The 25,443-nt window shown below is 46.8% G+C and overlaps 1 protein-coding gene across 7 annotated transcripts in view; it reads right to left on the bottom strand.

Annotated features, from left to right (window-relative positions):
* LOC120952416 (uncharacterized) overlaps positions 1-25,443 on the bottom strand; it is a 136,014-nt gene that overhangs the window by 96,692 nt on the left and 13,879 nt on the right. For 5 of the 7 annotated variants that reach the window (XM_040371731.2, XM_049607004.1, XM_040371730.2 and 2 more), the window contains exon 3: positions 18,612-19,774. The exons of the other annotated variants lie outside the window; for them this stretch is intronic. The gene's annotated coding sequence lies outside the window, so the exon portion shown is untranslated. The remainder of the gene's footprint in view (positions 1-18,611; positions 19,775-25,443) is intronic. 7 annotated transcript variants of the gene reach the window in all.

The following is a 25,443-nucleotide window of genomic DNA, read 5'->3' as shown; positions in this document are numbered from 1 at the left end:
GCTTGGTTGCTGGTAGTCGCTTTTCAGCTCGAAGTTTCCATTATCTTCTTTTCGTGCTTCTTTCCACTGCCCGCGGACAGAGCGAGAGCGATAGAGAGAGAGAGAGAGAGCAATAAAGAGAGACAAGTGGTCACGATTTATCAATGAATCTATTGCTTTAGCATTATTTGTTTTTTTTTTTGTGGCTTAACATTTCGATGAAAATCTATATCACAGCACCACACCACACTGTTCACATTCCACCCGTCCCACCCACAACGAGGCACACTTCAAACCATTGTTTGTGGCAAGACACGGAAGCAGAAAAATCATTAAACCGAGCGAAATGGATAATATGCTTGAGCTGCGACAAGCTCGAATTGAGATGAAAACGAGATGAAAGTAAACAGTTCGCTTTGGGCTTTCAATTTTGCAGCGATAGCAATACAAACAAAAAAATCAGGAGGAATAAAAACACGAAGCTTGAAGAAAAATCAATCACTGGCAGCGAATTTTCTCCGAAACATCTCTTGACGAAAATTTCCACTTCACACGGGTGCGCACACTGGGAAGCCGGCGGTCACAGGGACGAAAAGAAGGATCTTCCGGTTCGGCTGCGAGCTGCACTTTGAAATGGAAGACAGTTCAACAAATTTCATTTTTGCGGCTTCCTCTCCGTCCGACCGCGCCACCCGACCGTCGTACGTTCGAGGGCGTTTTCTCCCTCGATTTTCGAATGTTTCTTGGAAGTGTACAACGCCAACGATATTCTGGGGAGGATGAAATATTCGGTAGATGCAAGCAAGCAAGTAACGCACCCGAAACTCGTTGGAGGGTGCAGGGCAAATAATACGCTCTGAGCAGCACACTTGTCTTGCGAAACAAATACCAGCGAACGTATAGACGAGAGCAGGAAAAGCTGCACAGTAGCGTGAGGGCTGCTCTGTAAGCGGACGAGGGGGGGGGGGGGGACAAAAAACAATAATAATCCAAAAAAATCAATGGAAAAGAAAAGCTTCCACATTAGTCAAACGGCAAACGTTTGCGGGCGTTCCAGCACGCTCGGCTGTGTAAACTGATCCATCTGAGCGATAATCGAATTTCAATAATTGCTTTTAACTTTCCACCATGCCACGGAGAAGGACGGTGCGGTGTTGTGTTGACTTTCGCGCGCGCGCTCATCCTCCGCAATGGCATTTATTCGCTGCAAGCTCCACGGAAAACCAGGGAAAACTTCCCCGCACAGACGAACGTTATCGATGGTGGGGGAAAGAACAACCGTAGGACGCTTTCATTCACCACGACCCGACGTTCAAATAAACAACACACCTCGGGACATGCTGTGCGCAATCGTTCTCGGACGGCTTTGTGGAACGAATTAACGGCCAACGGAGAACTTTCGATAAGGAGGTTCGCCGCCACTGTATCGAGCTTTGAACGAGCTTACGCTGCGCTTATCAGTGGGCCGTCGGAAGCTCCTAAGCTTATTTGTTTACCGACTCGGGCCGGGACCGGTTCGGAAGGTTAACATCCGTGCCATTACGTTGCGATGAAGTTCCTCGACTCGGACCACAATGGTGGCGTATCAATGGTAGCTTCGGAGCTAGAATGCACAATCTCATTTCATTTCTCAAGCACTAGATGGGTGGCGCAGTGATGTTTGCCGATCATAATTCTAACGCACACACAGACATACACACAACTGGAATTCAAAACAGTGCTAGCAACACATACTCGCTGATTCACAGTTCCGGCACTGGTGCCAGAGTTTACTGTTTCCCTGTTTACGATTCCCGCCACAAGCCGGAACCGTCGGGAAGGTGCATACACCTTATCTTGCAATGGAAACCATTGGCCTAGCTGCGATGGTTTTGCTTCCTTGCATCGAGCACCGCATCATTACTGTAGCTCAAGAATGCAGTCCAATGTTTACCTCCGCTGGCCGGTGGTGGTGATGGTTGGTGGTTTATTGAACTTTCATCCGTTCTCCGGTGAGCGCGCCGGTGTCTTATCTTGCCGCCGCCATAGTCGTTCGGAGAGTAATGCTGCCAATGCACGCTTAAGCCCCGGGCGAGCTTAGAGAACTGGCGCAACGCGTGCATTAACTTGCTCGACCGCTGTTCTACCACATCGAGTGAACTTTTGGGAGAGAAGCATCGTCTTGAGTTAGTGTTTACACTCAATCGTTTGGCATGGTGTATGCACAAGCTTAAAGGTTTTTAGTAAAATTAAGAAATTGTTTCATTCTAGCATTTAAATTGTTTACCATCTTTTGTAGAGTTTGATTTTGTTCCTATATTTTACAAAAATATGTACGATGCAAGCCCAAAAAAAAAACAAGTCACAAAGGCGCACCCTTATCATAAATCCCTTACAAATAAAATAATCATTCCCCCGAGTTGCTCGCCTGCTATCGACGTTCCAGCAAGCAAGCAACTATCGTACCGTAATAAATGTTCCTCACATCCAATTCCAACTCATAACACGCACACTTCACTCGGCAATTAAGAATGCGCACACTTGTAAGCATTTCTTTTACCCATTGTAATGCCAGCTTCATCATTGCTCCGAGTCGTTCCATTTTAACGCGAAACGTATACGCTCACACACAAAAACGCACTTGACATCTTTCCACCAATTAGACAGAAACACTCTCTCGCCGGGCGGGAAATTTCACCCCGCACAGTCACACATTCCGTTGCATCTTCAAGTGTGATTTTCTGTGCGACAAGAAAAAAATGGGAAAGAAATGCGACGAATTCTCATTCCAGCGCCGTTTCAAGTGGAAGAAAAATGTCATGATAAAAAAAGGCACGAAAGGATAAACGTCAACAGCCATATGCGTGCGCTGGATGCAACATCGTGCCAACGTGGAGATGAATAGAAAAAGAAACAAATCGTAAGGAAAGGCTCAGACGCTTTCCTCCAGAACGCTTCAGAGGAGGCTAAGCTTCGGGGGTGGGGAGCACGATTTACTTTTCATTGTTCCTATTTACAGCTGCTTAAACTCGTACGAACTTCTTCGTAATCGTGCGAGAGATAGAAAAGAGTGAAAGAGAGAGAGAGAAAGATAGAACGTGCAGGGTCATGTGTTTTTTCAAGAACTTCTCGGCTCTAGAACCCGGTGTTGAAACGCACCCCCTGAGACAGAAAGGGAATGTGATGGATTTTTCCCACCGTTCTCGAGATGAGTTTTCCCTGCCTCATTCACCGGTTCCACACACAGCTTGACATCGTTTTCTCACACCCTACCCACGGGTATGCCTGCGCTACAAGCGCGATCTGGGGCGGATCCTGCCACACGAAAGGTCAAACTTCACCATTCCACCATTGCACTGTTTGTTCGGCCCGCCCTCAGGCGTTTGTCCGGGGTCGTGCCCGGGTTGGGAGAATCGTCCAAATCTTGAAGAAAGCGCTCGACTCCCAACCAGCATGGCCTGGTTAGCGAATGCAGACGGATGCAGTGCGGTGACTTATGTAGCGTGCTTTCCCACTAGCTGGCGGTGCATCGCCTAGACGCCTGGAATGTGTCCCAGCGTTGCACTACGGTAAACCAACCAGCAGTACAGCACAGCGGAGACCATTCGGGATGGGTGTGGTTGAAATTTATGGAACCTGTGCCGTGTGGTTCGGTGTGCCTGGGCCGAGGTTTGGCTCCACCGGGAGCGGGAGTGCAAGGAACTCGTGGAATTTGAAGCAGTCCAATTTTCGGCACCGGCACCATACCGGGACGGCGTCGACATACTTGGGCAATGGCCGCGCTCGGCATGTTCATGTAGATGCGGTGTACCGGGCTGAAAGAATTCAAATCCCCGACCCGCACCACCGCCGTCCCTTTTTGGCGTTGGTTTTATACTGTGCAGATCCATCTTCAGGCATGTTTGTCAGCCCCTCGGCATTTCTATACGGCGTGAGCAAAACAACGCGAGTGCCGCATAAAAGACGACGCCCGGCGAAAGAAATGGTGAAATGTGGAAAATTCACCCCACTCCCAGGGCTCAGAGCAGTTCATCCTGGGGCACTAGGGGCCCTATCTTATCTGGCTGTCTCCTGACCCAACGCACACCACTTCCCTGCTCTGTGTGGCCATCCAACTTACACGGGCATTGGGCGCGTCTGGCTTATTAACCATGAATGCGCGTGCAGATGCAGAAAAGGGGATTTTAATTACCCAGGCAATGCAGCAGCAAGCGGGACGCTGCCCTTGATGCACACGGAGGCTGCTAAAAATAGAGGCCCCAGCATAGCCGCCACCGTGGGGCGATAATTAAGCGTGCCGCTTTGATGCGTGCATCGGATACGGCGGTCGGGGGGTCATGTGTTGTGTTAATTTGACAACTTCAGGCAGGTTCGTGCGCAGTTATTGCGAACGCAAGATGCGGAGATGAGGCCGGTTCGTTGGCTGTACAATCCCCAGCACTGGGTCGAAAGTAAACGAAGCTTAGCAAACAAGCTACCGTCCTGATTCTGGGGACTGGACGTACGCTCGGCTTATGCAAGCAGTTTGTGCTGGCTCTGCAAAGCAGCAGGGATAACAGGAACGCCTCCACACGATGCTGCGATGGACCGGGTGAGACAGACCACATTGAACACTCCATATTTCAAACCCATCGTCGAGAGCATCCCGCAACAGATTGAATTTAATCTCAGGATGACAAATCCTGAGCTCCGGCACCTACGGGCTCACAGCCCTTGCCTTCTATGCTGAGTGAAACCTGCCGCACCTTTGAAACGGTAAAATCTCAAACACTGAGCAGTCCGTGGCAATCCGAGGACAGATAGCGTTCAGTGCAACGTTCGTCTCCCTTTGCTGTGGTGAGCTGTGCAAGAGAGAAAGCGACCAAAAACACTCCATTCTCCGTCTCCGACATCAATGGCACCAACCACCTTAAACGGAGTACAATCTGCTCTTCCCAAAAACACACACCACCACCGTTGCATTTGTCACATCGAGATGACCTCAGCTCGCTCCGCCGTGACTGTGGCCTTTGCTGAAAAGGCGAGCGCGTCACACCCATTCCCGGTGCTTGCAAATTCGGTTGTTCTCGTCAAACCTCCGGTGGGAGCGGGTATACTACTACTACTGCACAGCATGCTGGTCGTACCTGCTGGTCCGGTGACGGGTTTGGGAAAGTACGCAAACCACATTTGGACGCTCCGTAGTCGTCGGGGATCGCTTGGCATTCGTTTGAAATTTTTGATTGCACGAGAGACTTGACAAGATGCATCGGGCAGATTGTGAAGATAGTTTTTATGCAACGAATAGTTCAGATATATTCCATTCCTTGACAGCAAAGCAGCATATTTATCAAGTACAGCAGCTTTGACCGATACCTTTGTACCTTGTCATTATTTAATAGCATTTTTATATTGTTATTATAAAAAAATTGGGGTCGTTTTTCAACTGGTTTCTAAAAGTGAAACATGATCTCCAAAAACTATTATTTGAACAGAACCACAGTAGAAAATATACAATCAAAAAAATTAAAAAAACTAATCGTCGATACCTCACAGTGCCCAACAACAGATAGTGAAAAGTTTTAAAAAGCCTTACTAATTAGTTGCGATGTGCGTTGACACTTCCGGCGTGAAAGATGGCAATTAGCATTTTCTCTCCCCAGGAGCGCTAACTGGTTTACGGACGAGCGATTTATGCAACAGAGCTGTATGGCGCAAACATATCGCCACGACAACACTTCAAATCACAAGAAAAAAAAACAAATCACCCTTTAATTAACACCAACTACACCTGCAAGTAAACGAATTCCAACAAACAATTCCTAACAAGTAAAAAACGCCGCCAAGCTAACTTCCATCTTTTGAGGTAAAATATTATAACGCTCCAATTTCAACCATATCATCACCTTCACGCCGAGTACGTTAAAATCGATAAAACACAGCCCAACCAGCGCTTGCGGTGGTGGCATTTTCACACTGTTTTCCCTTCTCGGGCAGCCATTCTTTTTTGCGCTAGATCATTATCAAGAGAGCGATAACCTTCAATCACGGAGGCCGCCGGGCGCTGGAGTTCATAATTTTCCACGCTAACGCCCGTTCTTTTCACCGATCAACGCGCCAAACCCGAACCCGGAGCACACAACCTTGGCGTGGCTGTGGTCTAGCGTTTAGTAGCAACATTCACGGCATCTCGCGTTCCGTGCACGTTACGGTATTTTTGGCTTTTAGGACCTAGGCAACGATACCGCACGAAGCACGCAGGGTACGGTACACCATCTCATACAAATAACTACACCTTCGATACACATAAGCCACTCTATAAGCTTAATTTATGGTTCGGGTCATAAGGTGTAAAGCAAAAAAAAACAAAAAAAACAACATCCTCGGGTCAGCATACCCGTCCACACCACGCAGCTTATAACCAATCGAAGGCAAAAGGGCTCTCCGCGCTCACGTTCGACCGTTTGCGTAAATAAAATAAAAGGAAGACACTTTCTTACGGCATAAATATTGCTTTGCCCGGGGGCTGTCGAAGGAACGCGTCGGCGGACCGGGAGGGGGTAACTATTGTTTATTCAAAAAGGGGATGTGACGCTCAATTTTCACCCTCACACCCCATCCGATAGTCTCATCCGGTGGTGTTCTCGCGTGCTCACTGGCTTAAAGGTGTGAAAAACACTGTTCATTACTCAGCACAGTCTAGGTGTATGTGCGTGTGTGTGTGCTTAAGCTCGGTGGTCTGACCGCTACGACCTTTGCCGCCTTTCGTCTTCGGATTGGTTGGCCGAAAACCCGAAACTCCCTTAACACTTCGCCCGCCTAGCTGCATCTCCCCACGACCTGCTTTAACCTTCTTCTGCCGTAAAATGAAGAAATCGATTGTTTGGCCGCACGCGGGAAACCGCGAACTGTGCTTGATGAAAATTACCCAGCCAGCAGCGCGCATTACGTTAATGATTATTTGGCTTCCAGCCGACCCCGGTAGAGGCAGTGGCAGCAGTAGCAGAGTGCCTGGAAGAAGACTTACTCCCACTTCCCTTACCTGCCCTCGCAAAACCCTCGATTCTCGCTGTGATGACGGGTAGAGGTGTAGCATGGCAGTTTCTCACTCGAGCGGGTGAGCGCGGAAAAGCCAAGACAGAAGTAAAATCATAAATCATCACTTCTATTTTTGCCCACCCGTTGCCCTTTGTTATTGACGCTTTTCTCGCGTGGTGTGATGGGGGAGAAGAGGGGGAGAGGGACACCAGGGGTTGTTTTTCTTCGCAAGACGATTGTTGGTGTTCATGTCGCGCTACACCTCACACCGGACACCGTTGAGTGCCGTTTGTCAGCTCCCTCACTCTCCCGAAAGAGTCGTCGGGCGTACTTACATGCCCAAGCAGATGAGTTCACACTCGTCAATTCATCATCTTCCGGCGGTTGGATGGGGAAGCAGCATGATAATGTTCGCCCAATCCCAGCATGACCTGGGGCATGGGGAGAAGACAAAAAACACACACACCATTGCACGCCCGGGAACGGTAATTCAACCCAAAAATAAAACACAAAACAGACACGATGGAGCGCACGAGGCGGAATGTTTTAATAACACACAGAGACAGTCGGGCGGTTCGTGCTTTCGAATTCTAGTCCTTCGAATCGCCCGATCCCCGGAGGCATTCGTTCGCCGGGACAGTCAAGCGGCCGTTCATTAGGATGCGCTTTTTAAAGTAAACACAAAAATACACGATCATCCCGGGAATTTGCCTGTCGTTCGCTGATAAAGGTCAGCGGCATTGATTTTAATTAAATTCCTCCCCAACTTCCATCAGCAGTTTCAGCCTTCGGTGCCGAAGTTTGCCATTCGCAAGCTCAACCAAGAAAAGCGCTATTTGCTCTCTCGCCATCGGCGACCATATTTCCAACCCAGGGGAGCAGAAATCGGACGACCCTACACACAGTGGACTTACTTTGAACTTTACCTGATTTGGTTTGCTGAGAAAAAATGAGGAATTATTTGATTGAAAAATACCATTAGTGTAAACACTTTGCTAACGCGAGTTCCCACTGTCTCTGCGCTGCTCTTACTCGTCAACAGATGTTGGAAGAGGCATTACTATAAGCTCAATAAAGATTTTAATGCACAAAGCGAACAATATCTTAAATACGATACTCATAGGCTCATGTCGTACATAAACTATCTTAATGATTTTTTGTTTTGTCCCATTCCATCCATCCGCTATCCCACCGTGAATGTCCAAAGTTAGAAAAAGGTCCATTATTATTGATTTTCTCCCATGTTTCCCCAATCTGGCTACACAAACTCACAAACAAGCGAAACAAAACAGACAACTGACCTTTTTATCCCTTTTCAATCAGTACCACTTAAGGCCTGTCGCACGCCTCAAAATGGTGGCCTTAGCTGCAAGGAAGCAGGGGAAGCGGGAAGCAGCAGAATGTTCCGAACCGGAGTGGAAAATACCATTTGCTTCCCTCGTTCTCGGAGCGATCAAGAAAATATGAGATGTAGAAATAAGCAGCCAGCCAAATCTATAAAATGCTCTGCCATTCTACCCCACAACATACCGGGGAAAAAAGTGTCCCAGTTCTCCGAACCATTACAAACAAACAAACACACACACACACACACACACAGGCCGGCCTCCCTAATGGAGATTATGGAGCGAATGTTTATTCGGTAAAAAAGGGTACACACGATAACCCGTCACATAAATTTGGATCGACATCATTGTGCCTGCCGCAACAGCCCGCTCAACCGAACGCCGGTTGACTCATCGAGCAAAGGAACGGTTACGAGCCGTACCAGCTTTAAAAATTCATTCTAAATGAATGCCTAATCCGTATAAAACTCAAACCCCACCCCAAAAGAAAGGACAGGGGGAAGCACTCTAACGCTTTCAAATGTGTTTGCTAATTTTGTAATCCGTTGTGTCGCTTCTGCATTCTACAAAAGTTTTAAATTATTTTTACATTGTGTGGTATCCTTTTTCGCTACACTCTAACAGCGCTGTAGCAGGGAGGAGCGCTAGTACAAAATTCATTTGGTACACCGTCAACGACAGGAAACCGTCTGATTCCCCTTTTTGCGCCAAGACTGCCACGGCACTAGAAAAGAGAAGAAGTTCCAGGCGTGTGCCCGCCGTGTGCTTCATCGGCCTAACCTGAGAGGCCGCCGGCGAGAAGGCACCAACATTGACGCTTTTCGTCCAGCGTTGTTTGTTCTTAGTCGGAGCTAATGTTCCTGTCACGTAATGGCACACAGCGGCAGGCAGCGACGACACACAACATCATCCTTCCGGCGGGGCTGTCTCTGCCAACATCATCGTGCTATTATTATAAGGCTAAAGTCTGTCGGCATCGCGAAGGCTTGAGGTTCGCCTCCACCAGCAGTTGACATGATTAACAGCCGCTAAAGGTGTACCAGCAGACATACACACCCACACCCACAGCCACTGACATGCAGCATACTATAACACGTGTAGCATGAAAATGGGGAAAAGTTCGCCCACGCTGGCTGCACGGTTTGCCTGTTACGGTAACTTTGTGCCTCGATTTGGACTATTTTAGACCGGGCAGAATAGTTTCAACAAATCAACACAAGTTTAGCAGGAACTTTGTCCGACCTCCCCGCGGAGTGCCGTGTCGCTTCAGCTCCCGGTTGAATAGTTAATCAATATTCAGGGAGATGGGTTTTTTTGGAGCGATATTGACACTGCCACTGTGTGCCCGAGCTCACGAGCGCTCCAAACTCCAAGCAAAAGGCAAACCATGGCACACGGCAACGCGTAATCCGCGCGTTCCGCCTGCTGTGACAAAGTTTTCCGTTCGGCTTGCGCTGTTCGTGTCGCTGCTGTTTGAAACTTTAATTTAGACGCAGCCGTGTGTAATTACTTTAAGCGTGAAGCGTGAAGGAATAACTTATTTTAAGGCAGGATTCGTGCAAAGTTTACACTAAAACACATTGGAGATTTGCCCGTTTTCTACAGAAACACCACAATGCGGGAGATGTTGCCGGTTTCTGAACTCCCAAATCCATTCTGTACTCTCCGAAGCGCAAATCCCCAATCTATATGTATCTCTAGATTTCTGTGAAAGTGACAAAAAGTCATTTTAATCGTCTGGAAAACCCCCTTCGCTGTCACCCTCAACCGTGAAAATGAGGAAGCAAATATCAAGGGGGTTTGCTAATTATTAAGAACTAAATGAAGTGATGGTATGTCCACGGACGCTGCATACCATGGCGGTCGCAAGATATTGGCCTCATGCTGGTAGAGTCGGATGTCACGTGATATAAGCCAATTTGCATCGAGTACCCACGGGCTCTGTGTCCACCACGCCCAGCATAACACCGTCGAGCGACAACGGCAACGACGACAACGACGACGCTGGGTGATGATATCATCGAGTAATTTGAGATAATTTAAGAGACCGGTTTTGCACAAGATATCGCATAACCGACGCCACCAACTCTCGGGGTGCCCTTCGTAATGAAGCTGAGAGCGCATGTTACCGTGCCCAGACAGTGAATTAAGCGGAGAGTGGGAAAGAAGGAGACCGTGATGGTACGACATTTAACACACGATGTACAGTTTTTTCCTCTTTTCGCCCTTTAGCGCCCGCTTCTCTACAAACTTTTGCTTCAGTGGTTGAGAGTGGTTGCGAAGGATGGGTTAAAAATTAACTCCCTTGGTTGTTTTAACCCTCCCTTCCCATACTGTCCTCCCAAGCCATCTCTAGGCTGAAACGAAAGACGGCCACTCAATACCGTAGATGGAAACTTATACTTACGCTGGCGGTGCCGACAGTGGTGCTGCCAATCAAAAGCCCCGCAAAGCCGTAACCGGGTTGAGCCCCCGGGTTGCGACAGAAATGTGCTACCAACTTTGCCTTTGCTTACCGTGTACAAGGACACTTTTCCTATCGATTCTTAGCGTTCTGCTCGCCACCACGGCATGGTGAGTGGTTTCCAATATCGTGCAATACTAATTAACCATCGCCAACGAACGGGATTAAGTTTTGCATCCTCCTGCTATAATCGTCCGTCTTGCTTCGTGTGCAAGTGATGCAATTTCGAACCAGCGCTAATGACTTAACGCCTGTGCGCGGGTGTGGGAGAGTAAGCAATCTACTCGTCCCCACACTGCTGTGCACGATAATAGGTTATTTTAAAGAGTAAAACTTTTTGTAATATTGGTTACCATCAACGTAATTTAATCAGCGTCATTGAACCGATACGAAGCAGAGCTTCGTGAAGCAAACATATTACATTCTGGCTTGGTAGCGAGATGTTAAGTGCAACTGAGGTTTAACACTTAGGTCTATGGAGACCATCCATAAATTACGTAACACATATACCTCTTAGATTTTAATTAACTCTTAATTAACAGCTAGCCAAAGAGTCTGGAAAGCATTTACGATTGGATTTGGTTCACTAAAACGAGTGGAATTGTGAATTGCTATAGAATTTATAAGGGAATGGCGACCTATTGGGATTTTCATTGACTTTTTGCTATCCAAAGAATCTAGGAAGAATAGACGATTCGATTCAATATTCTTGAATAAGTGTGATTGTGAAAAAGATAAAAATGGACTTATTCTTTTACAGCATCTTACAACATCTTCCTAGTCAAACGACTACAATGAATCACCCTGTGAACTGAACATGATCACACAAAAATGAGCTGATCGAAACACTAAAAAACTATAACGAACATACAAAGCATCATTTCCAAGCGCGTACGATTAAATATTTGTCCTGGTGGGTTCCGATGTTGGCAAACAAATAGTCACGTACGCCGTGGTACGGCAGTGGGGTGGTTGTACGAATTTTGCGCCCGTTGTTTACGTTTTCATGCTTTTCGTTTGCAGTTTTGTAAATAGAAGCAAATAAAAAAACAGCAAAGAACAGCCGTGTGTTTATGCTAGATTACGCCCATGCAGCACACGATGTGGTACCTACGGTACGATTACCACTCACCGTGCAGATTCCGTTTCTCACGTGTACGACTCATCGGGAGTACGGAGTCGGAACACCAAAGACCGTGCCCAATACAGCACTTCCTCCGGATCACACGAGTCCTACACACACACAGCACACACCACGCGGAGTTTTGCCAATGTTTGCCCAGCAAACAATATCGTTATGCTATTTTTGCCTCCGCAACCTCATCCATATTAAAATAAACACGTCCATCGCCGTCCGCCTAGCGACTGCGAAGAAGTTCTTCCCTCCTCCAAGCCACCGTCGAACAATAGGAGAAACCATTTCTTCTTGACGGAGCATAAATGTGCAAGACGTACCGCGACGCGCGTACAGCGTACACCGGAAATGGTAGCCGATCTATTTGCGACCGTGCGACAACCACCATCCTGCTTACCTTCCTCCCCTCTTTTCAGGATTCCGCGCTTATCAGCACGGTATTTTATCATGCGCAAACAAAACAGTCGCTTATCTTGTGACCATGTTTTTGCCTGTGTCCCGACCGGACCGGGAGTCACCGGGAACCGGGGACCAGCGAAAAAGTTTGGTCAGCACAATCAAACTCATCGATGCGTACAACTTTCGCAGCTCGAACCCGAGCACGATTCTTGATGTGTTTGCGTTATGTATGGTTCAGCTTTTTTTTTTTGCTCTGTCTCCCGTTGAACACGTACGCTGTGGTATGTTCATCATCATCATTAGCCAGCCGTACAATAAAAATAAGCCATACAAGCATGTTTCAACGGTTTTTGTGTTTTTCCGCTGGGTACGGCGAAATGGAGCGAACTGCTTCGCGATGCTTCTTCGCCGCTTGCACCATAAATCTGAGTCAACTACGAGTCATACCCGCGTTAGGAGGGATGGGCGGGGAAGGAAAAAGGGAGGCGAGTGAGACATCTCACTGGCGGGCAATGTGCGCCCACAAGCATGTTCGATTTCGATCGAAAGAACTGTGGGGGATGATCGAGAACGATGAAATCATTCGACCCTCGTGACTGGCATATTGCTACTGCCGCTGTCTGCACCACAGTGCGTCCGTTTTGTGGAGAGTGTGACCAAAATGATGTATTCGTCAATGAAATCGCATATTTTATGTTCATTTAATTGATCAGAATATCGTTGACGAGATAGTTTTAATAAGTAAAAACGCTATAGCTATATTTCATAGCAGCTAATTTACTCTTCGGAAGCAACCATTTTTTATAATAACTATACAGTTTACATTCCGTAGCCTATGTTATAACATAACTGAACAATCTCGCTAGAATGCTACAGCGAAATCGCTTGAACAACACATGTGCAACCACACTTGCAAACAAAATCGTCTGAATGAGGGTTCGATTTAATAATATTAAATTTTCTTTTTTTTCTACTCGTGCTCCCTTCCTCTATCTCTTGCACTATCAGCGACATTCTCTCCCACCTTCCCTATCTGGAAGATGCTCCCATTGGACCCAAGCGCACGCCCGCCGTACAAGATTATTGTTCCGTCGTGAGTCATCGATTTCAGGGGGTCAAGATGGGCCGTTAAGATTGCGGGCTAGCATCATCATACTACCGCCTTCGCGAAACCGCGCAATGCTTACGCGGGTACAAGCTTTTTGCTTCCCTTGCCCTTTTTTCCAACCTGAATCTATCGGCCTGTTTTAGCGTCACGATTCACGAAAGTTTAGAAAGATGTGCTACGCTAACACAAAAGAACAACTTTCTGCCAGCGTCTCGGGCACCGGGCACGCAGCAGCAGCAGCGTGAGAGGATGACCATTTCATACACACGGGGTGAAGGTGGTGATGGCGAGGTTTATCGATTCCTCAATCGATAGCACATTCTTCGACATGAACAAGAAAAAAAACAAACATTCTAACAAATGTTCCCATTTAAACCGCTCAAAACTTGTGCCATGAAGCGTACGCCACACGCGTTTAATGCTAATTCACTCGGATTATTCGCGCTCGAGACTTTGCGAGAAACACAGCAGTAAAGAGGCGGTAGGGATAGTGGTGCGGAAATAGCAAATTTCTTCTCTAGCCATTGCTAACAATTTGCATGAAATATTTTTCCCTCCCCAGCCCACAATCGTCAATACATATAAAAACGCTGCACAGCATCGGCACCAGCAGACGGGTCAGAACTTTTCTCATTAAAATGACTCATCGTTTATGGTTCTCTAGGGTGCGTAAGAGAGAGAGAGAGAGACAGAGAGAGCGTTTGTAGAGAAACGCAATCATTCGCCAACAAAAAAACAATGTCTAAAACGCATATAAATTATGAAGGCCGCGGTGTGATCTGCCCTTCACGGTCGACAGTTGCGTCGTGCCGGCACTGTCCATCCGGCAGCATAATCTTAGCAGTATGCAAAATTCCATGCGCTCGCCACCTAAACCGCGCAAACCGTTCAAGCCGGGGGAGTTTGTGTTTAGAATAAAATGTACCACCACACCTCACCGGTTACTGCCCTTCCTGTTCTAGAGCCCGCGAGGAAACGAGCGAGACAGAGCGAGCGCACCCGGTTGCCAAATAATGGAAAGCACCATTGAGATCAACAATTCAACGTTCGCGGGCAGTGTGTATGATGAAAGACGCTTAAACGAAACCTACCATCTTTCACCCCAGCCCCACTCGACGAGCGTTAGAGACAGCGGGGGAACCAGAACAAAGCGACCGGAGCGAAACACTAAACGCGCGCGAGCCCCTGTCCTCGGGGGTTCTGCTTTGCGTCGTGAATTTCATTTTGGCATGTTAAGCGAATTTTTACGAGTCAATCTTTCCCTCCCGGTTTTCTTCCCGCTGTGGCTGTTTACCATAAGAATCTTTTCTTTCTTTGTTGTATTTGTTAGTAAGATTTGGTTCCGTCCGTTCGTCTCCAAACTGTGCTCTGTACTTCTCTGATCGACGGGGGGCAAACAACTTGACGTCGGCTTTCCGATTTCGGTTTTATTTTTCTCCCTCAAGAGTCCAAGTTTAAGTGCTCTCCTTGCCCCACAGGGCGGTAGCCACACGCTGAAGGGAAGAGTTTTGGTGTGTTCGGTTTGTTCTCTCAAAGCATATCGAGTGCAAATATGGTGTTCCCGCTGGCACCCCGAAAGCAAAAACTAAAAAAACCCACATCGCAAACAACGATCCCAACACAACACTTGTGAACGACACAGAAAGAGAGAAGGAGAAAGAGAGAGAGAGAGAGAGAGAGAGAGAGAAAACGAACAAATAAACGAAGGGAAAAACGCTCGCATACACACTCCAACAATAAGATGTCACGAACTGTCCACAGATCAGAAAGTTCAAATCAATTGAATAACGTGCGCGGCTCAGGGCCACTTGACGGGGTTCGGTCGCTTGGCTTACCCTCCTCTCCCTGCCCCCGCTCGAACATCATTTGAAGCCAAAATAGCGAAGAACACGGAATGAACGAAGCTGGCATAAAAATTCATTTACCAACGATTCGAACGATTCGTCATCCGCGTCCACCGTCTGCAGTGTGTCCGCACAGACCAGCCGAGCATTGCATCTCTCCCTGCGAAACGTACACGTAACGTATCGGGGTGAAAGGTTTCTTGTAGGGTAAGTTTTATTATATTTATGTTTTTTTTTTCCTTTGCTCTTCACTCGAACTCCACTTTTTTCTTTTATTTTTTACGACGCTCTTCCGAAACATTGCAGCGTAGTGGAGAAATGTTGGGCAGCCGGGAGAGAACTGTTGTGGAAGCCGGGCATGTTAACGACATTGAAATGATGACGAGAATGTGCCTGTTGATGAATCGCACTACAATTCGAACGATTCAAACGAAACAGAGTCGGAAGGAGTTGGTGGAAATAAAAATGAATTCAACCAGCAGGAATCGATGCATTCGAAATGATGGCAAATTTATTCCAAAAAGAAGCAGAAAAAGAAGCGTAATAACTGAAGAAGAAGTGATGATGTAAACCTTCTGAGTGCGAGGCACGAATAAGAAACGGCGCAGTTTTAGTGTATGGATGAGTGATTCCCATGATGAATAATTATTTACTTTGTATTCTTTTTTATTGATTTCTATTTACAGTTTAGCGCACGTTCCTTCTTTAGCAACAGTTCTTCAGCTGAATTCATGAATGATTTTTACCCTTCGAAACTATAAAAATACTTTTTCTACGAGGCGATGAGTAATGGATGACACAAAGTCGCTGGAAATATTTATTTTCTATTTTTTCTTTTTTTTCACTGTTCAAACTGGAATCAACTTTCGAGAATCCCCGTTGTTACACCACCACCATCCACACCCTTACCCTTTACTATTAGCTTTCATTTTCATCCCTTAATCGGGCCGTCGTGTTTTTCGGGAAACCCTACAAACTTTCGGTCCCGTCTCATGTTCCCAAACAAGTTTGACCGCTATACATCCGTGCACAATTTTATATTCATACGCGCCACACCTCCGTGCGCCCGGAACGCTCTGCTGCTGCATTGGGGGCTGCCATCCTTAGCCGGGCACCGCCAGTTATGTTAATCCAATAAAATAATGCCGAAAATACGACCAAGCCGGAACGACGAACGCACTCGGAAACACTTAATATGGTCAGCAAAGTTGGTCCTGAAGCATACAGAAACACAACACAAAACAAAAGAAGAACATCCAACAACCGGTTACAACCGTCAGCATAAATCAAAAGTTTCACCGAAAAAAGGGGAAAAGAGGAAGCGGGTGAGAGTGAGAGTGAAGGTTTCCGTTCGCTGTTGCCTTTATATCTGTCGAAAACTTTTATCGCCCCACCAGGGCTCACCACGTAATGAGGGATGAGCGAAAACACACGCACACACCAGGCAACAATTCATTGATTCGGTGATGCGAAATTGGCAGCGCGGGGGGGGGGGGGAATAAAGGCACCAACTTTTGTCCTTGCCATGTCATATCGATGAAGACGGCAGGACAGACACGGAAAGAAAATCGGTCGTTTCGTTTTAAGGCGTTTTAAGTTTTGGGCTGTTTGTTAAGACAAAACGATTTGACGTTCAGCAAAAGTTAAAAGCAATCAATAAAAACACAAACACCTTAATGACTGTGCAAAAATGGAGCGAAACTTTTTGTACTGCTGATTGGGACCAAAATCATTAATTTGAAACCACCGTCGCCCGAAATCAAAATAGCTTTAAAGCTGCTCCAGCCGAAGAACGATCCCACACGCATAAAACAGACATCAAAAATCCTCCCCTCCTCCCACTGTAATGGAACAACAATCATCTTATCAATCCACTTCAACGAACCCAGGTGGTAAGAGGCGTATCGGAAGGTCAGTCAGCATTACGATGTCCTCCTACAGCTCCGATGAAGAAATGTCAATCACGAACGAAACAAGCTACCAAATAATTCACACCACCTTTTGGACCGATTGCTTCAAAGCCAGCAGGACATTCTGTTCGCAACTTAATTTTCCCAAATCCCTACCACCCATTGCGGGTGGGAGGGGGGGTGGGGAGAAGTTCATGTCGTGTGCAGTGTGCGGGAGTGCGTGCGAGTCCCTTAAATTTGACACGCACAAGATACCGAGCGGAATATAAAGAGATAAACCCCGTGTGCCCGTGTTGCTTATACGTAGCCGCGTAGGAGGTGTTGGACGGAAACTTCCAACCAGCACTACACTACCGGCGAACACCTCTGGCTGCCATAAATATTAATAACTTCAAAGTTTGGGTCTCCCGACTCGTTGGTCGTAGCGGGTGTTGCGCCATTGCCTGCAGACATTCCCGTCCATCACCACCTGCACCATTATCAGCCGAGGAAAGTGAGCCATGATGCAACCTTCGGAATGTTCCAAAGAAGAAAGGCACACACGCACACTCCGCACTCCGGATGATCAACGAATCAAAACGTGCCCAATAATAGAAGGTAAAAACCCTTCGGATGGTTAGGAACCCGTCCCCCGGTGGCGGTGAAACCTCTGGCCTCGATCCGTTTTTCGACCTCGGACTGTCTGGAAACGTGTGCTTCAGGAGTGTGCGATTTCTCATCAATAATTCAATTATTCCTTCTTTTTACGATAGTTTTAGTTTCGTGCTGCCGTTGCTCGTTGATCGACGCTTGACAAGGTTTGTATGTCTAGTCTTTTTTTTTGTCTGTCACGCCGACCACGTGAGTGTATGTGGCTGTGAGTACGTAGCTTATGGGCCAGAAGTCCAAGAGATGCGACCGTCAGCTCTATCGTGTCATCAATCAAACAGTGACATAAACCCGTCCTCGCAAAAAAGGGGAATGTATTTTTTGGAGCTTGATATCTTTCTGTCATGAGATTATGATTGGTTTCGAGGAAATTGGGAAATTCGGGTTGATTTAGAAACAGGCTGTCCTCCAGTTCCTGGTATGCCTAGTTGGAGACACATAGTAATGCGTGACAGTAGTGCAAATTTTGCGTTAATTATTTTAAAAACAGTGACATAAACCCGACCTCTCAAAAAAAAGGGGAATGTATTTTTTGGAGCTTGATATCTTTCTGTCATGAGATTATGATTGGTTTCAAGAAAATTGGGAAATTCGGGTTGATTTTGAAATAGGCTGCCCTCCAGTTCCTGGTACGCCTAATTGGACACACACAGTAATGCGTGACAGTAGTGCAGATTTTGTGTGAACTATTTTAAACACATTGCTACAATGAAAGTCCAGGCAACCACATTCCTGCCAATGTGTAATTTCTTGTTCAATTGTAAAGTAAAGCCACAACTTACCTTCCAAACTTCAGCCCTTCAGCATCCAAACCGCTTACCGTTGACTGCGTTAAAACAAAATCCAAGTTCTGCGCGATTGCCGTGGTAGCAACTCACTGCGATCACCACGCGTATTCAGTTTCACTCCACAAACCAGAGCAAACCAAATGGCAATAAAAAAGGGGCAGCAATACAAGTAACCCGCGCTACCAACTACCCCCTACGCACTGCAGCCGTGCAAACGTGATTGATACATAATCCAATAACTTTTCACCTTTTTCACACGCACACTTATTCACACACCGCCACACTACTTGAATCGGACGAAGATGCTCGAAAAAGCTTCGAAAGAAATTGACACAGCACCAACACGTCTCAATCTTCTGCCACTTTGAAGCGTTGCCGGTTACCAGTGTAAAATTGCGTATCACTCACACAAACACACTCACACACACATTTGATGGGCGTGTGTATTTCAGCAGGGGGCGAAAATTGCCACCCACCCCGGGAAGCACAACTAACACACAATGCGAGGAAATAAAATAAAATAAAAAAAAACACACACACACGCGCGCGCCGATCACAAACCGAGCAGAGGCGCCACCACGCACGACATTCACCTTCCGGGCAATGAATAAATCACTTTGCTCAATACAATTTTCCCTCCCCTTCCGCACACACACATGCACGCACACAGCACATATACACGTACACACACACGAGCGTACGATGTACACCTTTAGGGGGTGATTTGCCCGGTCGTTCGTCGTTTGTTTCACCGATTGCCCTCGCACGGCTGGAGAAACAAGTGTCGGAATGCTGGAAAACTAGCACCAAATTCACATCTTCTTGCGACACGCGACCCACTTCGGTCTTGCAAACGCACGGAGGATATCAAGAGGAAATAAAATTTTCACTACCACTGTCTCCCTCCCGGCTGGCTGGCCGGCAGGTTGGATTGCGTGGAAAAACAAACGTCAAGGACTTGCCCCGTTTGCCGTCTTTCTGATGTGTTTCACTACACTACGATGAATTGTTGAGCTGCCCGTGGGTTTTGCTTTCACCTCGGGATTGCCTAGCAAGCTCGAAACGTTTGCCGAAGAAATGTGTATCTATACACACTCCCACAGTGCGCTCTCTCTCTCTCTGCCTCCAGCCACATTCAGTTTGTAATCCTTTGCTTCCTGTTAGAGAGAAAAATAGAAATAGAACATTAAAACGGACAGGACAACGATAGACAACGGACAGCAGCAACACACAGCAGGAAAAACTGCACGAATTGTTTGCTATCAACAATGGACACTTAAACTGCACTATCAAAACTTGTTCAACCAGCAGAGCAGCACAATTTATTCAGTGCCGAGCGGTGGGTTTTTCTTTCTGGCTGCATGTTTTCGGTTCGAGCTTCGGTGGATGGGGGAAAAAATCACACAAGATCCTTTGCGGAAATTTTTCCACATAGCGGTAGGTAGGAGCTTTTTGTTTCACGTTCGCATTGTTTCAGCATGTCTATTGTGAATTTTGTGCAGAGTGCTAAAAAGGATGGTAAGTTTAGAATGATTTTTTCTACCCCACAGAGTACACGCTTACAGTGCTACCGCGGAAGTGTGAGACACTATTTTTCTAACGAAGGATGTTTTTCGTTCGATAAATTCTATTGCACGAGAAAAGCGCTTTTTGTAGGAATTAAAATTAGAGCAAAAACTCGTTCAAGTACTCACTTTAAACATACAATCACGCTTGGCTTAGACACAATCCGATGGAGACAATGGTGCCCCCCGCCAGTGTGGTTTGACCTGTTGGCAAAAAGCGTTTCCTTTTCGCCCTCCTTTTCGCTCCACCAACAGAATAAAACTTTTGAACCTAACATTCATCCTCACACCGAGCCTGACATCCGGGCATCTTTAAACAGTATTCACTTATTTCGCGCTGCGCGTTCGTTAAGTATACTGTTCTTGCTAAACATACACACTCGTGTCATTCATTCACTCGGGGACGTGACGACGCACGAAACAACGCTAACCAACATTGCACAAGCAGCATCCGCCGAAAGTCTTGAGAACTTTCTACATAAAACACACACACGCTTCCGCTTCCGTCCCGGGCGCTTCCCATCTTTCCTCGCTCCCTGCAAAAACAAGCCTCATGCCCCGCCCCAATGCCACCCAATTCGATGGAAGACACGTAGATAAAATAAATTTTCTTGATTAACGAAACGGTCGCGCATCTTTCGTGCCGCCATCAACGACGCCCCGCAAAAGCAAACCGAGGAGCCGAGGTTTGCGCAAATGATGCAATGCATACGCGGGTAGGATTAGGTAGGCCGCACCAGGCCCGGGCGCGTGCACGATTTGTGCGCCCGAACGTTTCCGCTAGCTACACGCTTTGGAAGTTTCAATTGAGCGAATCGTGCGGAATTGAAGGAAAACATCAAAGAACACCAACGGATGGGACAACTTTGAACGGCTTTGAAAGGAGCTGGATATGGGGGGGAGTGGGGAAAGGAAAGCTCCCAGCGTATCCAGCCGGAACGCGTAACAACTCATTCGATGTGAGGATGCGTAGTAGCACGTAAAATAAAGAATATTTTGACGGCTCAATTAATGCACGATCGATTCCAATCGCGACCGAAACAAGGCTTGTTTCTGTGCTCGGGTGGAATTGCTGAGGTACGATGTGTATAAAAAAATCAATTTCCACGTTATTTATGTTTGTTTTGTGCTGTGACCAAGCTTAAATCTGTTATGGGATTCGAACGGACGTTCATTTTGTGTTGTTCCACCCTAAAGGCATTGATAACCGTTTATCACCTTAGAAAACCACTATCGATTTCTGAAAGTTTACATCTTTAAAACACTAATTGCCCATTGCAAACAATACAAACTGAAGGGAGAAAACCCCAATATTCAAAACAATTTAATTGGAAAAATAAAGGATTATTCTCATGAAAAAATATCCAATTTTTCAGCGTGCCTATAGCCCAGACTAAATGCTTGTCATCCAGGCATTATGCTTTTATCTAGAAACCTCTCCCTTAGAGCAAACTCTACAATGTACAAATACTTTCCTGCAGTGTAAAAATACTTGCATTCGGAAACAACTTGGCAACAGGTAGACGACACTGCAAAGGCACACCTTGAACAACACTGCAACAAGACACGATGCACTGTACAAAGAAAAGCGTAGGATCGTGTGTACCACCACCAACGTACCAACCACGTATCCAGGTGGGAAGGCGGATCAGTCAGAATGCAAGGATTCCCGGTTTCAATCTAAAAGCAATCGAGTGAGAAAATGAAAAATCACATCATACCATCACGAAGCCATCCGGCCGTCCGGCACAGTTCGGCGTTGACATGGTGCCCACAAAAGGGTGCCCGCCCGCACGGACGACAAACCGGTCGATATCGATTGGATTTGTTCGTGTTTTAGCCACTCCTGCCCACCGAAACTGCTCGCTGGATCGCGTGCCAATCAACTGGTCTAACGTTTCTAGCTTTTCTGCTTCCCAGATGGATGGACGGTATTCGGGATGTTCGAGGTAGTGGCGAAGAGAGGGGAAAGTACCGTGCATGCAAACCCCGGGACATCGTCGGTGTGCCTACCGCCTGTCGATCATCGTTCGGACGGACCTGGCGTGCGTCGCGTGACGGACATATGCCAATTTTTCCACTGAATATCCCACTGTGGCCGGCTTGCTGGGCGTGACGCTAGTTATGTTTGGCCTGGGTTTGGCCTGTCACGAAACCGAAGCTACCTACGCTTTATCTGCAAAGTCTGTATCCGTTGCTCATCTTGTCTGAGTTTCAGGCGAAATCGAGCACTCTTTAACCTCGATTTCAATTCAGATAGAGGTGAACTGAACAGAACAGGAAAAAACATGCAAATTGAAACGACAACATGAACGCTGTGAGCTAGGAATTCCTAAAACATTTCCCCCATTAATTTATAAATGGTACAAAGCAACATGGTTCCGCTTGCAACATACTGATATCATCACCATACTACCACAGGAGCTAATCTTCCTCAGAAATAGTTCTCCCAACAATTGGCCTCCCATCTCCAAATTGGCTTCATTCACAGGTAGAAACCATCATTAATCGGACACTGAGACTCACTGAGACTGGTTGCACAAAAGTTGTTTCTCCCCCATCGCTGCTCGAAATTAGTCAGCCAACCTGGTTTCCCGGCAAACCTGGCTCATCGACATTAAGTGACTCTTGGCATGACTTACTAGTGCCCTCGAGTTTTGCCTGATGGATTGAGTTTCTAGAGCATTTCCCCCATTCCCTGCCATAGGCTCAACCGTCTCCGTTCATTGAGCAACGTTCAATTCCTGCGTCATAATGGCAGACCCAGGCATTCGTACGACCTGTGTCGACAAAACAATACCCTCTCGGTCACTCTTGCTCCTCTCGGTAGGAGCAGTTGATGGAATGACGACGTCGCCCCGTACAGCCCTTACAGCGCTAAGAAACTGCAAACAAATGAGTCCCATTTCAAGCCGATTGCGGGACGAACGTGGGCAGCAGGGAAGCAAAAGAACAAGGTGCGTGCTCATCAACGAGAGCTGGTACAACTTTTGTGACGGGTTAGACTGTAGCAAGGGGGATGAGGAAGGAAATGAAAAGAAAAGAACATTCTCACTTTCTTGCTTTGCAGCAACAAACGCACATCATCTTCACTGTTCACGGGTAATGTTTCCTGCCGGGAGAGCAAATCTCCGCTCGCAGGCACGTTCCTATATTGTTCGCTAACCTTTTTTTTACGAAACACCTCCAGCCTCCTACTCTATTGACTCATTGATCTGTTCTAGCCAACGTTTGGTCCGTGGAGCGTGTTGATGTCGTTTGTTGATGTTGTTGTTTGCCACACGCATCTCACACTGGAGCTATTTATCCGGTGTCAGATGATGATGATGTTTTTGTATGAAACGTGAGCGAATCATAAGCATCACATTTCTGCCTCAGCTTGACACTGGGCATTGTGTCTGGGAGGTATGATGGCTCTCGCTGGGGTTAGCACACAATGTTTACCGCTTCAGCCAGTCAAAACCTTAGGGATGATGTCTAGTTCTATCGAGAAACTTTTTATCAGTTCTTCCGACAATGATGTGGGTTGATTGTTAACTGAGAGAATCAAACACTAGCAGGAACTATTTACGCGCCAGGCAGTCTTCTGATCAGGGTTCTTATAGTTCTAGCATTCAGTCATTACTTGTAACAAGGGGTAGCAATTTAATTCAAATGAACGTCTCTTCCAGAACACTTCCGATTGTGAGGGTTGAGAAGGGAATTCTAAGAAACAATCAGGAATTCTATCCCATCATATTTGATGGCAAATATAGAATAAAAAAGCTACGTACGCTTCCGTGTAGCTGCCATAAAAATCATCGCTACCTTAGGTCTCGTTTGCCTCAATCATTCGAGCATTTACTCAAACTGGATACATTAAAGACGCAGTTTGCGTGAATTTCCTGTCAAAGGGTTTCTAAGTGCTGAACAAAATTTAAGAGAGCTGCTTATAACTCTCACAAATCTTGCAAGTATGCTGTTGTCGAAGAAAGCCCGCCGGTAAGATTCATACTCGCAACATTGTAAGCGGACAGTACAACAGCTTATCGCATTTTTGCCCCTTAAAGCCACTCCGATAAGTGGTCTAACAAGCAGCCCTTAAATATCCCAATTCGGAGCGCTACAAGTTCCGCTGCGCAGCAAGGGAAAAGCCTAAAGCGACCATCAATCATGCATAATCTAATTAAAAATTACAAACAAAAAGCCCTCGCAAACCTGATCCCTTTCCCCTCCTCGTAAAGATACCACCATTGCCAGAGTACATTTGCCGCGTTCACAAAGGTTAATTTCTTGGGCCCCTGCTGACTTGCTCGGCCGTTCTCGGCGCAATGTTGGAAAGGTGTGCCTCACTAGCGCATATCTCGAGCGTGCTTCTTAATGCCCCGTGCACCGATTATCGTCTTACTTCCGGTACGCGCACTCACACACACACACATAACCACTCTTCTCATATTTACCCGAAGGGCTCTACAGCGCTGATTATGAACGCTGCAGAAGAGAGAGAGAGAAAGAGAGAGAAAAAACACAACAACAACAGCTAGAAAAGCGCACAAGACACCCTCCCGGAAGTGCAATCAAGCGCTACCATTAGGCTACGCAGCCTGCCAGCAACCCGAACCTCTCTGGCCCTTTAGGGGTGTTTGTGTGCTGATCCACGCGCCCAGCAAAAAGGGCCAACCGAAGCCCCGTGTTTCGTAATGTGCGGCAAAACGCGTCGGCATTCATTTCCATCTCGGCACGCCGGCAGGTAAGCGCTGGGGAGATGGTATAAATGGACGGATAATTTGCAGTCGGGCTTCAAACGCAGGGATATCTCGCCCGTACATTTTTGTTTTGCTGGCTCAGCTGCCCTTTCTCCTTTCTCGAGCGAACTAATCGATATTCGTTGGCGCAGACGGCAGCATTATTCAACCGAACCGATCAAACAGTCAACAGTGTTTGTGCAGCTTGGCGGGCTGGGTTTTTTTTTGCGCCACTGCAGCTGGCCATTGCCGGGCGTAAGCGGAACAAAAATCTGAACGCTTATAACAGAAGGGATTTTTTTAAACCGGTTGGTATCTGCTTGTAGAAGAGCATCCAGTGTTATCAGGGAATGTAGAACGTCTAGAGTCTATTTCGTGCAATCGATTTATCATCAATCCAGAATGATAAGCTGCCCCTTCCCAGTGCTACAACAAAAAATACATAGATCATTTTATGATGCATTGCATGTTGTACGCCTCATGTCTTATCACGGAAACAACTAAACACTAACCAGTGGCAATACATTGGCTGCATTG

The sequence above is a fragment of the Anopheles coluzzii genome, chromosome 2 (genome assembly GCF_943734685.1).
Source record: "Anopheles coluzzii chromosome 2, AcolN3, whole genome shotgun sequence".
NCBI classification, from domain to species: Eukaryota; Metazoa; Arthropoda; class Insecta; order Diptera; family Culicidae; genus Anopheles; species Anopheles coluzzii.
Note: the sequence above shows the minus strand (reverse complement) of the source record. Positions and strands in the feature narration are given on the sequence as shown.